Below are 12,808 nucleotides of genomic sequence, written 5' to 3' on the forward strand. Positions count from 1 at the left end.
AGCACTCCCACTCGCTGTTCCCGCCATCCGCGCAAATGTTCCAAGCCCGGGAGAAAAGCGCTTCTGGGTGGTGCTCTCTCCTGGCCCTTGGAAGACCTCCCCGGCTGCCTGCAAAGGCCGGTTTGCAAGCACTCCCGCCCGCTGTTCCCACCAGCCACGCACAATGCTCCCAAGCCCGGGAGAAAAGCATTTTGGGGTGGTGCTCACACCGGGCCCTGGAAGACGTCCCCGGCTGCCTTCAAAGGACGGTTTTCAAGCACTCCTGCCTGCTGTTCCCGCCACCCGCGCACAATGCTCCCAAGCCCGGGAGAAAAGCGCTTCGGGGTGGTGCTCTCTACAGGCCCTTGGAAGACCTCCCCGGCTGCCTCCAAAGGCCGGTTTGCAAGGACTCCTTCCTGCTGTTCCCGCCAGCCACGCACAATGCTCCCAAGCCCGGGAGAAAAGCATTTTGGTGTGGTGCTCACTCCGGGCCCTTGGAAGACCTCCCCGGCTGCCTCCAAAGGCCAGTTTGCAAGCACTCCTGCCTGCTGTTCCCGCCAGCCGCGCACAATGCTCCCAAGCCCGGGAGAAAAGCGCTTCAGGGTGGTGCTCTCTCCGGGCACTTTCAAGACCTCCCCGGCTGCCTCCAAAGGCAGGTTTGTAAGTACTCATTCCCGCTGCTTCCGCCAGCCACGCACAATGCTCCCAAGCCCGGGAGAAAAGCATTTTGGGGTGGTGATCAGTCCGGGCCCTTGGAAGACCTCCCCGGCTGCCCCCAAAGGCCGGTTTGGAAGCACTCCCACTCGCTGTTCCCCCCATCCGAGCAAATGTTCCAAGCCCGGGAGAAAAGCGCTTCGGGGTGGTGCTCTCTCCTGGCCCTTGGAAGACCTCCCCGGCTGCCTCCAAAGGCCGGCTTGCAAGCACTCCCGCCCGCTGTTCCCGCCAGCCGTGCACAATGCTCCAAAACCCGAGAGAAAAGCGCTTCGAGGTGGTGTTCTCTCCGGGCCCTTGGAAGACCTCCACGGCTGCCTCCAAAGGCCGGTTTGCAAGCACTCCTGCCTGCTGTTCCCGCCACACGCGCACAATGCACCCAAGCCCAGGAGAAAAGCGCTTCGGGGTGGTGCTCTCTCCGGGCCTTTGGAAGACCTCCCCGGCTGCCTCCAAAGGCCGGTTTGCAAGCACTCCTGCCTGCTGTTCCCGCCACACGCGCACAATGCACCCAAGCCCGGGAGAAAAGCGCTTCGGGGTGGTGCTCTCTCCTGGCCCTTGGAAGACCTCCCCGGCTGCCTCCAAAGGCCGGCTTGCAAGCACTCCCGTCCGCTGTTCCCGCCAGCCGCGCACAATGCTCCAAAACCCGAGAGAAAAGCGCTTCGAGGTGGTGTTCTCTCCGGGCCCTTGGAAGACCTCCACGGCTGCCTCCAAAGGCCGGTTTGCAAGCACTCCTGCCTGCTGTTCCCGCCATACGCGCACAATGCACCCAAGCCCGGGAGAAAAGTGCTTCGGGATGGTGCTTTCTCCGGGCCCTTGGAAGACCTCCCCGGCTACCTCCAAAGGCGGGTTTGCAAGTACTCATTCCCGCTGTTCCCGCCAGCTGCGCACTATGCTCCCAAGCCCGGGAGAAAAGCGCATCGGGGTGGTGTTCTCTCCGTGCCCATGGAGGACCTCCCCGGCTGCCCCCAAAGGCCAGTTTGCAATCACTCCCACTCACTGTTCCGGCCAGCCACGCACATGCTCCAAAACACGGGAGAGATGCGCTTTGGGGTGGTGCTCTCTCCCGGCCCTTGGAAGACTTCCCCGGCTGCCTCCAAAGGCCGGTTTGCAAGAACTCCCTCCCGCTGTCCCGCCAGACGCACACAATGCTCCCAATCACGGGAGAAAAGCGCTTCGGGGTGGTGCTCTCTCAGGGCCCTTTGAAGACCTCCCCGGCTGCCTCCAATGGCCGGTATGCAAGCACTCATGCCCGCTGTTCCCACCAGCCGTGTACAATGCTCCCAAGCACGGGAGAAAAGCATTTTGGGGTGGTGCTCACTCCTTGCCCTTGGAAGACCTCCGCGCCTGCCTCCAAAGGCCGGTTTGCAAGCACTCCTGCCTGCTGTTCCCGCCACCCGCACACACTGCTCCCAAGCCCGGGAGAAAAGCGCATCGGGGTGGTGTTCTCTACGGGCCCATGGAGGACCTCCCCAGCTGCCCCCAAAGGCCGGTTTGCAAGCATTCCCACTAGCTGTTCCCGCCAGCCATGCAAATGCTCCCAAGCCGGGGGGAAAAGCATTTTGAGGTGGTGCTCTCTCCGGGCCCTTGCCCCTGTGCCTGGGGGCCAGGCAGGGGGTCCACACTCCCAGGCCAAGTCAGAACCACATGCACACGTTTGTTCCTGCCCCCTGCACCGGCAGAGAGCTCGGGGGAGCCAGAGTCTGCCAGGCAGCTGCTGGGCTGGCTGACTGTGTGGGAAGGGGCAGAGCCGACCTAGGGGCAAGTTGGGCCTCTTGCTCTCCCTGCTGCCCGGAGGCTGCTGGGCCAAAGAGGTCTTGGGCATCCAGCCCCTTGCTGGTCCCTTCGATCTGACGAGGCCCTCTGAGCTCCAGCATCTCGCAGTGTGGAGACAGCCCCTGCCAGCAACCTCCTCTACAAGGAGGCCTAAACCGAGGCCTAGGCCCAGGGGAAAGGCACCAGCGGGGATGAGCCTGGGGAGGCGCCCGGGCATGTCTGGACCCAGTCCCCGCAGCCTGCCCCTTGGTGGGGCAGTACCCCCGGAGGCCAGGAAGGTCTGGGCAAGGCTGGCCAGGGGCAGGGGCCCTGCTGGGTCCTGCCCCTGGCCTGTGGGGCCTCTGAGCACGACCGGCCCTCTCCCACTGGAAGACCTCTCCGGCTGCCTTCAAAGGCTGGTTTGCAAGCACTCCCGCCCACTGTTCCCACCAGGCGCGCACAATGCTCCCAAGCCCGGGAGAAAAGCGCTTCGGGGTGGTGCTCTCTCCGGGCCCTTGCCCCTGAGCCTGGGGGCAATGCAGGGGGAACACACTCCCAGCCAAGGCAGAACCACATGCACACGTCTGTTCCTGCCCCCTGCACCGGCAGAGAGCTCGGGGGAGCCAGAGTCTGCCAGGCAGCTGCTGGGCTGGCGGCCTGTGTGGGAAGGGGCAGAGCCGACCTAGGGGCAAGTTGGGCCTCTTGCTCTCCCCGCTGCCCTGAGGCTGCTGGGACAAAGAGGTCTTGGGCATCCAGCCCCTTGCTGGTCCCTTCCCTCTGATGAGGCCCTCTGAGCTCCAGCACCTTGCAGTGTGGAGACAGCCCCTGCCAGCAACCTCCTCTCCAAGGAGGCCTCAACCGAGGCCTAGGCCTAGGGGAAAGGCACCAGCGGGGATGAGCCTGGGGAGGCGCCCGGCCATGTCTGGACCCAGTCCCCCCAAACTGCCCCTTGGTGGGGCAGTACCCCCGGAGGCCAGGGAGGTCTGGGCAAGGCTGCCAGTGGCAGGGACACTGCTGGGTCCTGCCCCTGGCCTGTGGGGCGTCTGAGCACAACCGGCACTCTCCCGCTGGAAGACCTCCCCGTCTGCCTCCAAAGGACGGTTTCCAAGCACTCCCGCACGCTGTTCCCGCCAGGCACGCACAATGCTCCCAAGCCCGGGAGAAAAGCGCTTCGGGCTGGTGCTCTCTCCGGGCCCTTGCCCCTGAGGCTGGGGGCCAGGCAGGGGGAACACACTCCCAGGCCAAGGCAGAACGACATGCACACGTCTGTTCCTGCCCCCTACACCGGCAGAGAGCTCGGGGGAGACAGAGACTGCCAGGCTGCTGCTGGGCTGGCTGCCTGTGTGGGACGGGGCAGAGCCGACCTAGGGGCAAGTTGGGCCTCTTGCTCTCCCTGCTGCCCTGAGGCTGCTGGGTCAAAGAGGTCTTGGGTATCCAGCCCTTTGCTGGTCCCTTCCCTCTGACGAGGCCCTCTGAGCTCCAGCACCTTGCAGTGTGGAGACAGCCCCTGCCAGCAACCTCCTCTAAAAAGAGGCCTAAACCGAGGCCTACGCCCAGGGGAAAGGCACCAGCGGGGATGATCCTGGGGAGGCGCACGGACTTGTCTGGACCCAGTCCCCGCAGCCTGCCCCTTGGTGGGGCTGTACCCCCGGAGGCAGGAAGGTGTGGGCAAGGCTGGCCAGGGGCAGGGGCCCTGGTGGGTCCTGCCCCTGGCCTGTGGGGCCTCTGAGCACAACCGGCCCTCTCCCACTGGAAGACCTCCCCGGCTGCCTCCAAAGGCCGGTTTGCAAGCACTCCTGCCCACTGTTCCCACCAGGCGCGCACAATGCTCCCAAGCCCGGGAGAAAAGCGCTTCGGGGTGGTGCTCTCTCCGGGCCCTTGCCCCTGAGCCTGGGGGCCAGGCAGGGGATCCACACTCCCAGGCCAAGGCAGAACCACATGCCCACGTCTGTTCCTGCCCCCTCCACTGGGACAGAGCTGGGGGGAGCCAGAATCTGTCAAGCAGCTGCTGGGCTGGCCGCCTGTGTGGGAAGCGGCAGAGCCGACCTAGGGGCAAGTTGGGCCTCTTGCTCTCCCTGCTGCCCTGAGGCTGCTGGGCCAAAGAGGTCTTGGGCATCCAGCCCCTTGCTGGTCCCTTCCCTCTGACGAGGCCCTCTGAGCTCCAGCACCTTGCAGTGTGGAGACAGCCCCTGCCAGCAACCTCCTCTCCAAGGAGGCCACAACCGAGGCCTAGGCCCAGTGGAAAGGCACCAGCGGGGATGAGCCAGTGGAGGCGCCGGGGCATGTCTGGACCCAGTCCCCGCAGCCTGCCCCTTGGTGGGGCAGTACCCCCGGAGGCCAGGAAGGTCTGGGCAAGGCTGGCCAGGGGCAGGGGCCCTGCTGGGTCCTGCCCCTGGCCTGTGGGGCCTCTGAGCACAACCGGCCCTCTCCCACTGGAAGACCTCCCCGGCTGCCTCCAAAGGCCGGTTTGCCAACACTCGCGCCCGCTGTTCCCGCCAGGCACGCACAATGCTCCCAAGCCCGGGAGAAAACCGCTTTGGGGTGGTGCTCTCTCCGGGCCCTTGCCCCTGAGCCTGGGGGCCAGGCAGGGGTTCCACACTCCCAGGCCAAGTCAGAACCACATGCACACGTCTGTTGCTGCCCCCTGCACCGGCAGAGAGCTCGGGGGAGCCAGAGTCGGCCAGGCAGCTGCTGGGCTGTCTGCCTGTGTGGGAAGGGGCAGAGCCGACCTAGGGGCAAGTTGGGCCTCTTGCTCTCCCCGCTGCCCTGAGGCTGCTGGGCCAAAGAGGTCTTGGGCATCCAGCCCCTTGCTGGTCCCTTCCCTCTGACGAGGCCCTCTGAGTTCCAGCACCTCGCAGTGTGGAGACAGCCCCTGCCAGCAACCTCCTCTCCAAGGAGGCCTCAACCGAGGACTAGGCCCAGGGGAAAGGCACCAGCGGGGATGAGCCTGGGGAGGCGCCCGGGCATGTCTGGACCCAGTTCCTGCAGCCTGCCCCTTGGTGGGGCAGTATCCCCGGAGGCCAGGAAGGTCTCGGCAAGGCTGGCCAGGGGCAGGGGCCCTGCTGGGTCCTGCCCCTGGCCTGTGGGGCCTCTGAGCACATCCGGCCCTCTCCCGCTGGAAGACCTCCCCGGCTGCCTCCAAAGGCCGGTTTGCAAGCACTTCTGCCTGCTGTTCCCGCCACACGCGCACAATGCTCCCAAGCCCGGGAGAAAAGCATTTTGGGGTGGTGCTCACTCCGGGCCCTTGGAAGACCTCCCTGGCTGCCTCCAAGGCCGGTTTGCAAGCACTTCTGCCTGCTGTTCCCACCAGCCGCGCACAATGCTCCCTAGCCCGGGAGAAAAGCATTTTTGGGTGGTGCTCACTCCGGGCCCTTGGAAGACCTCCCTGGCTGCCTCCAAGGCCGGTTTGCAAGCACTTCTGCCTGCTGTTCCCGCCACACGCGCACAATGCTCCCAAGCCCGGGAGAAAAGCGTTTCGGGGTGGTGTTCTCTCTGGGCCCAAGAAAGACCTCCCGGGCTGCCCCCAAAGACCGGTTTGCAAGCACTCCCACTCGCTGTTCCCGCCATCCGTGCAAATGCTCCAAGCCCAGGAGAAAAGCGCTTCGGGGTGGTGCTCTCTCCCGGCCCTTGGAAGACCTCCCCGGCTGCCTCCAAAGGCTGGTTTTCAAGAACTCCCCCCGCTGTCCCGCCAGCCGCACACAATGCTCCCAATCACGGGAGAAAAGCGCTTCGGGGTGGTGATCTCTCCGGGCCCTTGGAAGACCTCCCCAGCTGCCTCCAAAGGCCGGTTTGCAAGCACTCAATCCCGCTGTTCCCGCCCGCCGCGCACAATGCTCCCAAGCCCGGAAGAAAAGCGCTTCGGGGTGGTGCTCTCTCCCGGCCCTTGGAAGACCTCCCCGGCTGCCTCCAAAGGCCGGTTTGCAAGCACTCAATCCCGCTGTTCCCGCCAGCCGCGCACAATGCTCCCAAGCCCGGGAGAAAAGCGCTTCGGGGTGGTGCTCTCTGCCGGCCCTTGGAAGACCTCCCCGGCTGCCTCCAAAGGCTGGTTTTCAAGAACTCCCTCCCGCTGACCCGCCAGCCGCACACAATGCTCCCAAGCCCGGGAGAAAAGCATTTTGGGGTGGTGCTCTCTCCGGGCCCTTGGAAGACCTCCCCGGCTGCCTACAAAGGCCGGTTTGCAAGCACTCATGTCCGCTGTTCCCGACAGCCGCGCACAATGCTCCCAATTCCGGGAGAAAAGTGCTTCGGGATGGTGCTCTCTCCGGGCCCTTGGAAAACCTCCCCGGCTGCCTCCAAAGGCCGGTTTGCAAGCACTCCCGCCCGCTGTTCCCGCCAGCCTCGCACAATGCTTCCAAGACCGGGAGAAAAGTGCTTCGGGGTGGTGCTCTCTCCGGGCCCTTGGAAGACCTCCCCGGCTGCCTCCAAAGGCCGATTTGCAAGCACTCCCGCCCGCTGTTCCCGCCAGCGTCGCACAATGCTTCCAAGACCGGGAGAAAAGTGCTTCGGGGTGGTGCTCTCTCCCGGCCCTTGGAAGACCTCCCCGGCTGCCTCCAAAGGCCGGTTTGCAAGCACTCAATCCCGCTGTTCCCGCCAGCCGCGCACAATGCTCCCAAGCCCGGGAGAAAAGTGCTTCGGGGTGGTGTTCTCTCCGTGCCCATGGAAGACCTCCCGGGGTGCCCCCAAAGGCCGGTTTGGAAGCACTCCCACTCGCTGTTCCCGCCATCCGCGCAAATGTTCCAAGCCCGGGAGAAAAGCGCTTCTGGGTGGTGCTCTCTCCTGGCCCTTGGAAGACCTCCCCGGCTGCCTGCAAAGGCCGGTTTGCAAGCACTCCCGCCCGCTGTTCCCACCAGCCACGCACAATGCTCCCAAGCCCGGGAGAAAAGCATTTTGGGGTGGTGCTCACACCGGGCCCTGGAAGACGTCCCCGGCTGCCTTCAAAGGACGGTTTTCAAGCACTCCTGCCTGCTGTTCCCGCCACCCGCGCACAATGCTCCCAAGCCCGGGAGAAAAGCGCTTCGGGGTGGTGCTCTCTACAGGCCCTTGGAAGACCTCCCCGGCTGCCTCCAAAGGCCGGTTTGCAAGGACTCCTTCCTGCTGTTCCCGCCAGCCACGCACAATGCTCCCAAGCCCGGGAGAAAAGCATTTTGGTGTGGTGCTCACTCCGGGCCCTTGGAAGACCTCCCCGGCTGCCTCCAAAGGCCAGTTTGCAAGCACTCCTGCCTGCTGTTCCCGCCAGCCGCGCACAATGCTCCCAAGCCCGGGAGAAAAGCGCTTCAGGGTGGTGCTCTCTCCGGGCACTTTCAAGACCTCCCCGGCTGCCTCCAAAGGCAGGTTTGTAAGTACTCATTCCCGCTGCTTCCGCCAGCCACGCACAATGCTCCCAAGCCCGGGAGAAAAGCATTTTGGGGTGGTGATCAGTCCGGGCCCTTGGAAGACCTCCCCGGCTGCCCCCAAAGGCCGGTTTGGAAGCACTCCCACTCGCTGTTCCCCCCATCCGAGCAAATGTTCCAAGCCCGGGAGAAAAGCGCTTCGGGGTGGTGCTCTCTCCTGGCCCTTGGAAGACCTCCCCGGCTGCCTCCAAAGGCCGGCTTGCAAGCACTCCCGCCCGCTGTTCCCGCCAGCCGTGCACAATGCTCCAAAACCCGAGAGAAAAGCGCTTCGAGGTGGTGTTCTCTCCGGGCCCTTGGAAGACCTCCACGGCTGCCTCCAAAGGCCGGTTTGCAAGCACTCCTGCCTGCTGTTCCCGCCACACGCGCACAATGCACCCAAGCCCAGGAGAAAAGCGCTTGGGGTGGTGCTCTCTCCGGGCCTTTGGAAGACCTCCCCGGCTGCCTCCAAAGGCCGGTTTGCAAGCACTCCTGCCTGCTGTTCCCGCCACACGCGCACAATGCACCCAAGCCCGGGAGAAAAGCGCTTCGGGGTGGTGCTCTCTCCTGGCCCTTGGAAGACCTCCCTGGCTGCCTCCAAAGGCCGGCTTGCAAGCACTCCCGCCCGCTGTTCCCGCCAGCCGCGCACAATGCTCCAAAACCCGAGAGAAAAGCGCTTCGAGGTGGTGTTCTCTCCGGGCCCTTGGAAGACCTCCACGGCTGCCTCCAAAGGCCGGTTTGCAAGCACTCCTGCCTGCTGTTCCCGCCATACGCGCACAATGCACCCAAGCCCGGGAGAAAAGTGCTTCGGGATGGTGCTTTCTCCGGGCCCTTGGAAGACCTCCCCGGCTACCTCCAAAGGCGGGTTTGCAAGTACTCATTCCCGCTGTTCCCGCCAGCTGCGCACTATGCTCCCAAGCCCGGGAGAAAAGCGCATCGGGGTGGTGTTCTCTCCGTGCCCATGGAGGACCTCCCCGGCTGCCCCCAAAGGCCAGTTTGCAATCACTCCCACTCACTGTTCCGGCCAGCCACGCACATGCTCCAAAACACGGGAGAGATGCGCTTTGGGGTGGTGCTCTCTCCCGGCCCTTGGAAGACTTCCCCGGCTGCCTCCAAAGGCCGGTTTGCAAGAACTCCCTCCCGCTGTCCCGCCAGACGCACACAATGCTCCCAATCACGGGAGAAAAGCGCTTCGGGGTGGTGCTCTCTCAGGGCCCTTTGAAGACCTCCCCGGCTGCCTCCAATGGCCGGTATGCAAGCACTCATGCCCGCTGTTCCCACCAGCCGTGTACAATGCTCCCAAGCACGGGAGAAAAGCATTTTGGGGTGGTGCTCACTCCTTGCCCTTGGAAGACCTCGGCGCCTGCCTCCAAAGGCCGGTTTGCAAGCACTCCTGCCTGCTGTTCCCGCCACCCGCACACACTGCTCCCAAGCCCGGGAGAAAAGCGCATCGGGGTGGTGTTCTCTACGGGCCCATGGAGGACCTCCCCAGCTGCCCCCAAAGGCCGGTTTGCAAGCATTCCCACTAGCTGTTCCCGCCAGCCATGCAAATGCTCCCAAGCCGGGGGGAAAAGCATTTTGAGGTGGTGCTCTCTCCGGGCCCTTGCCCCTGTGCCTGGGGGCCAGGCAGGGGGTCCACACTCCCAGGCCAAGTCAGAACCACATGCACACGTTTGTTCCTGCCCCCTGCACCGGCAGAGAGCTCGGGGGAGCCAGAGTCTGCCAGGCAGCTGCTGGGCTGGCTGACTGTGTGGGAAGGGGCAGAGCCGACCTAGGGGCAAGTTGGGCCTCTTGCTCTCCCTGCTGCCCGGAGGCTGCTGGGCCAAAGAGGTCTTGGGCATCCAGCCCCTTGCTGGTCCCTTCGATCTGACGAGGCCCTCTGAGCTCCAGCATCTCGCAGTGTGGAGACAGCCCCTGCCAGCAACCTCCTCTACAAGGAGGCCTAAACCGAGGCCTAGGCCCAGGGGAAAGGCACCAGCGGGGATGAGCCTGGGGAGGCGCCCGGGCATGTCTGGACCCAGTCCCCGCAGCCTGCCCCTTGGTGGGGCAGTACCCCCGGAGGCCAGGAAGGTCTGGGCAAGGCTGGCCAGGGGCAGGGGCCCTGCTGGGTCCTGCCCCTGGCCTGTGGGGCCTCTGAGCACGACCGGCCCTCTCCCACTGGAAGACCTCTCCGGCTGCCTTCAAAGGCTGGTTTGCAAGCACTCCCGCCCACTGTTCCCACCAGGCGCGCACAATGCTCCCAAGCCCGGGAGAAAAGCGCTTCGGGGTGGTGCTCTCTCCGGGCCCTTGCCCCTGAGCCTGGGGGCAATGCAGGGGGAACACACTCCCAGCCAAGGCAGAACCACATGCACACGTCTGTTCCTGCCCCCTGCACCGGCAGAGAGCTCGGGGGAGCCAGAGTCTGCCAGGCAGCTGCTGGGCTGGCGGCCTGTGTGGGAAGGGGCAGAGCCGACCTAGGGGCAAGTTGGGCCTCTTGCTCTCCCCGCTGCCCTGAGGCTGCTGGGACAAAGAGGTCTTGGGCATCCAGCCCCTTGCTGGTCCCTTCCCTCTGATGAGGCCCTCTGAGCTCCAGCACCTTGCAGTGTGGAGACAGCCCCTGCCAGCAACCTCCTCTCCAAGGAGGCCTCAACCGAGGCCTAGGCCTAGGGGAAAGGCACCAGCGGGGATGAGCCTGGGGAGGCGCCCGGCCATGTCTGGACCCAGTCCCCCCAAACTGCCCCTTGGTGGGGCAGTACCCCCGGAGGCCAGGGAGGTCTGGGCAAGGCTGCCAGTGGCAGGGACACTGCTGGGTCCTGCCCCTGGCCTGTGGGGCGTCTGAGCACAACCGGCACTCTCCCGCTGGAAGACCTCCCCGTCTGCCTCCAAAGGATGGTTTCCAAGCACTCCCGCACGCTGTTCCCGCCAGGCACGCACAATGCTCCCAAGCCCGGGAGAAAAGCGCTTCGGGCTGGTGCTCTCTCCGGGCCCTTGCCCCTGAGGCTGGGGGCCAGGCAGGGGGAACACACTCCCAGGCCAAGGCAGAACGACATGCACACGTCTGTTCCTGCCCCCTACACCGGCAGAGAGCTCGGGGGAGACAGAGACTGCCAGGCTGCTGCTGGGCTGGCTGCCTGTGTGGGACGGGGCAGAGCCGACCTAGGGGCAAGTTGGGCCTCTTGCTCTCCCTGCTGCCCTGAGGCTGCTGGGTCAAAGAGGTCTTGGGTATCCAGCCCTTTGCTGGTCCCTTCCCTCTGACGAGGCCCTCTGAGCTCCAGCACCTTGCAGTGTGGAGACAGCCCCTGCCAGCAACCTCCTCTAAAAAGAGGCCTAAACCGAGGCCTACGCCCAGGGGAAAGGCACCAGCGGGGATGATCCTGGGGAGGCGCACGGACTTGTCTGGACCCAGTCCCCGCAGCCTGCCCCTTGGTGGGGCTGTACCCCCGGAGGCAGGAAGGTGTGGGCAAGGCTGGCCAGGGGCAGGGGCCCTGGTGGGTCCTGCCCCTGGCCTGTGGGGCCTCTGAGCACAACCGGCCCTCTCCCACTGGAAGACCTCCCCGGCTGCCTCCAAAGGCCGGTTTGCAAGCACTCCTGCCCACTGTTCCCACCAGGCGCGCACAATGCTCCCAAGCCCGGGAGAAAAGCGCTTCGGGGTGGTGCTCTCTCCGGGCCCTTGCCCCTGAGCCTGGGGGCCAGGCAGGGGATCCACACTCCCAGGCCAAGGCAGAACCACATGCCCACGTCTGTTCCTGCCCCCTCCACTGGGACAGAGCTGGGGGGAGCCAGAGTCTGTCAGGCAGCTGCTGGGCTGGCCGCCTGTGTGGGAAGCGGCAGAGCCGACCTAGGGGCAAGTTGGGCCTCTTGCTCTCCCTGCTGCCCTGAGGCTGCTGGGCCAAAGAGGTCTTGGGCATCCAGCCCCTTGCTGGTCCCTTCCCTCTGACGAGGCCCTCTGAGCTCCAGCACCTTGCAGTGTGGAGACAGCCCCTGCCAGCAACCTCCTCTCCAAGGAGGCCACAACCGAGGCCTAGGCCCAGTGGAAAGGCACCAGCGGGGATGAGCCAGTGGAGGCGCCGGGGCATGTCTGGACCCAGTCCCCGCAGCCTGCCCCTTGGTGGGGCAGTACCCCCGGAGGCCAGGAAGGTCTGGGCAAGGCTGGCCAGGGGCAGGGGCCCTGCTGGGTCCTGTCCCTGGCCTGTGGGGCCTCTGAGCACAACCGGCCCTCTCCCACTGGAAGACCTCCCCGGCTGCCTCCAAAGGCCGGTTTGCCAACACTCGCGCCCGCTGTTCCCGCCAGGCACGCACAATGCTCCCAAGCCCGGGAGAAAACCGCTTCGGGGTGGTGCTCTCTCCGGGCCCTTGCCCCTGAGCCTGGGGGCCAGGCAGGGGTTCCACACTCCCAGGCCAAGTCAGAACCACATGCACACGTCTGTTGCTGCCCCCTGCACTGGCAGAGAGCTCGGGCGAGCCAGAGTCGGCCAGGCAGCTGCTGGGCTGTCTGCCTGTGTGGGAAGGGGCAGAGCCGACCTAGGGGCAAGTTGGGCCTCTTGCTCTCCCTGCTGCCCTGAGGCTGCTGGGCCAAAGAGGTCTTGGGCATCCAGCCCTTTGCTGGTCCCTTCCCTCTGACGAGGCCCTCTGAGTTCCAGCACCTCGCAGTGTGGAGACAGCCCCTGCCAGCAACCTCCTCTCCAAGGAGGCCTCAACCGAGGCCTAGGCCCAGGGGAAAGGCACCAGCGGGGATGAGCCTGGGGATGCGCACGGGCATGTCTGGACCCAGTCCCGGCAGTCTGCCCCTTGGTGGCGCAGTACCCCCGGAGGCCAGGAAGGTCTGGGCAAGGCGGCCAGGGGCAGGGACACTGCTGGGTCCCGCCCCTGGCCTGTGGGGCCTCTGAGCACAACCGGCACTCTACCGCTGGAAGACCTCCCCGGCTGCTTCCAAAGGCCGGTTTGCAAGCACTCCCACCAGCTGTTCCCGCCAGGCACGCACAATGCTCCCAAGCCCGGGAGAAAAGCGCTTCGGGGTGGTG

The sequence above is a fragment of the Dama dama genome, unplaced genomic scaffold (genome assembly GCF_033118175.1).
Source record: "Dama dama isolate Ldn47 unplaced genomic scaffold, ASM3311817v1 ptg000071l, whole genome shotgun sequence".
Lineage (NCBI taxonomy): Eukaryota > Metazoa > Chordata > Mammalia > Artiodactyla > Cervidae > Dama > Dama dama.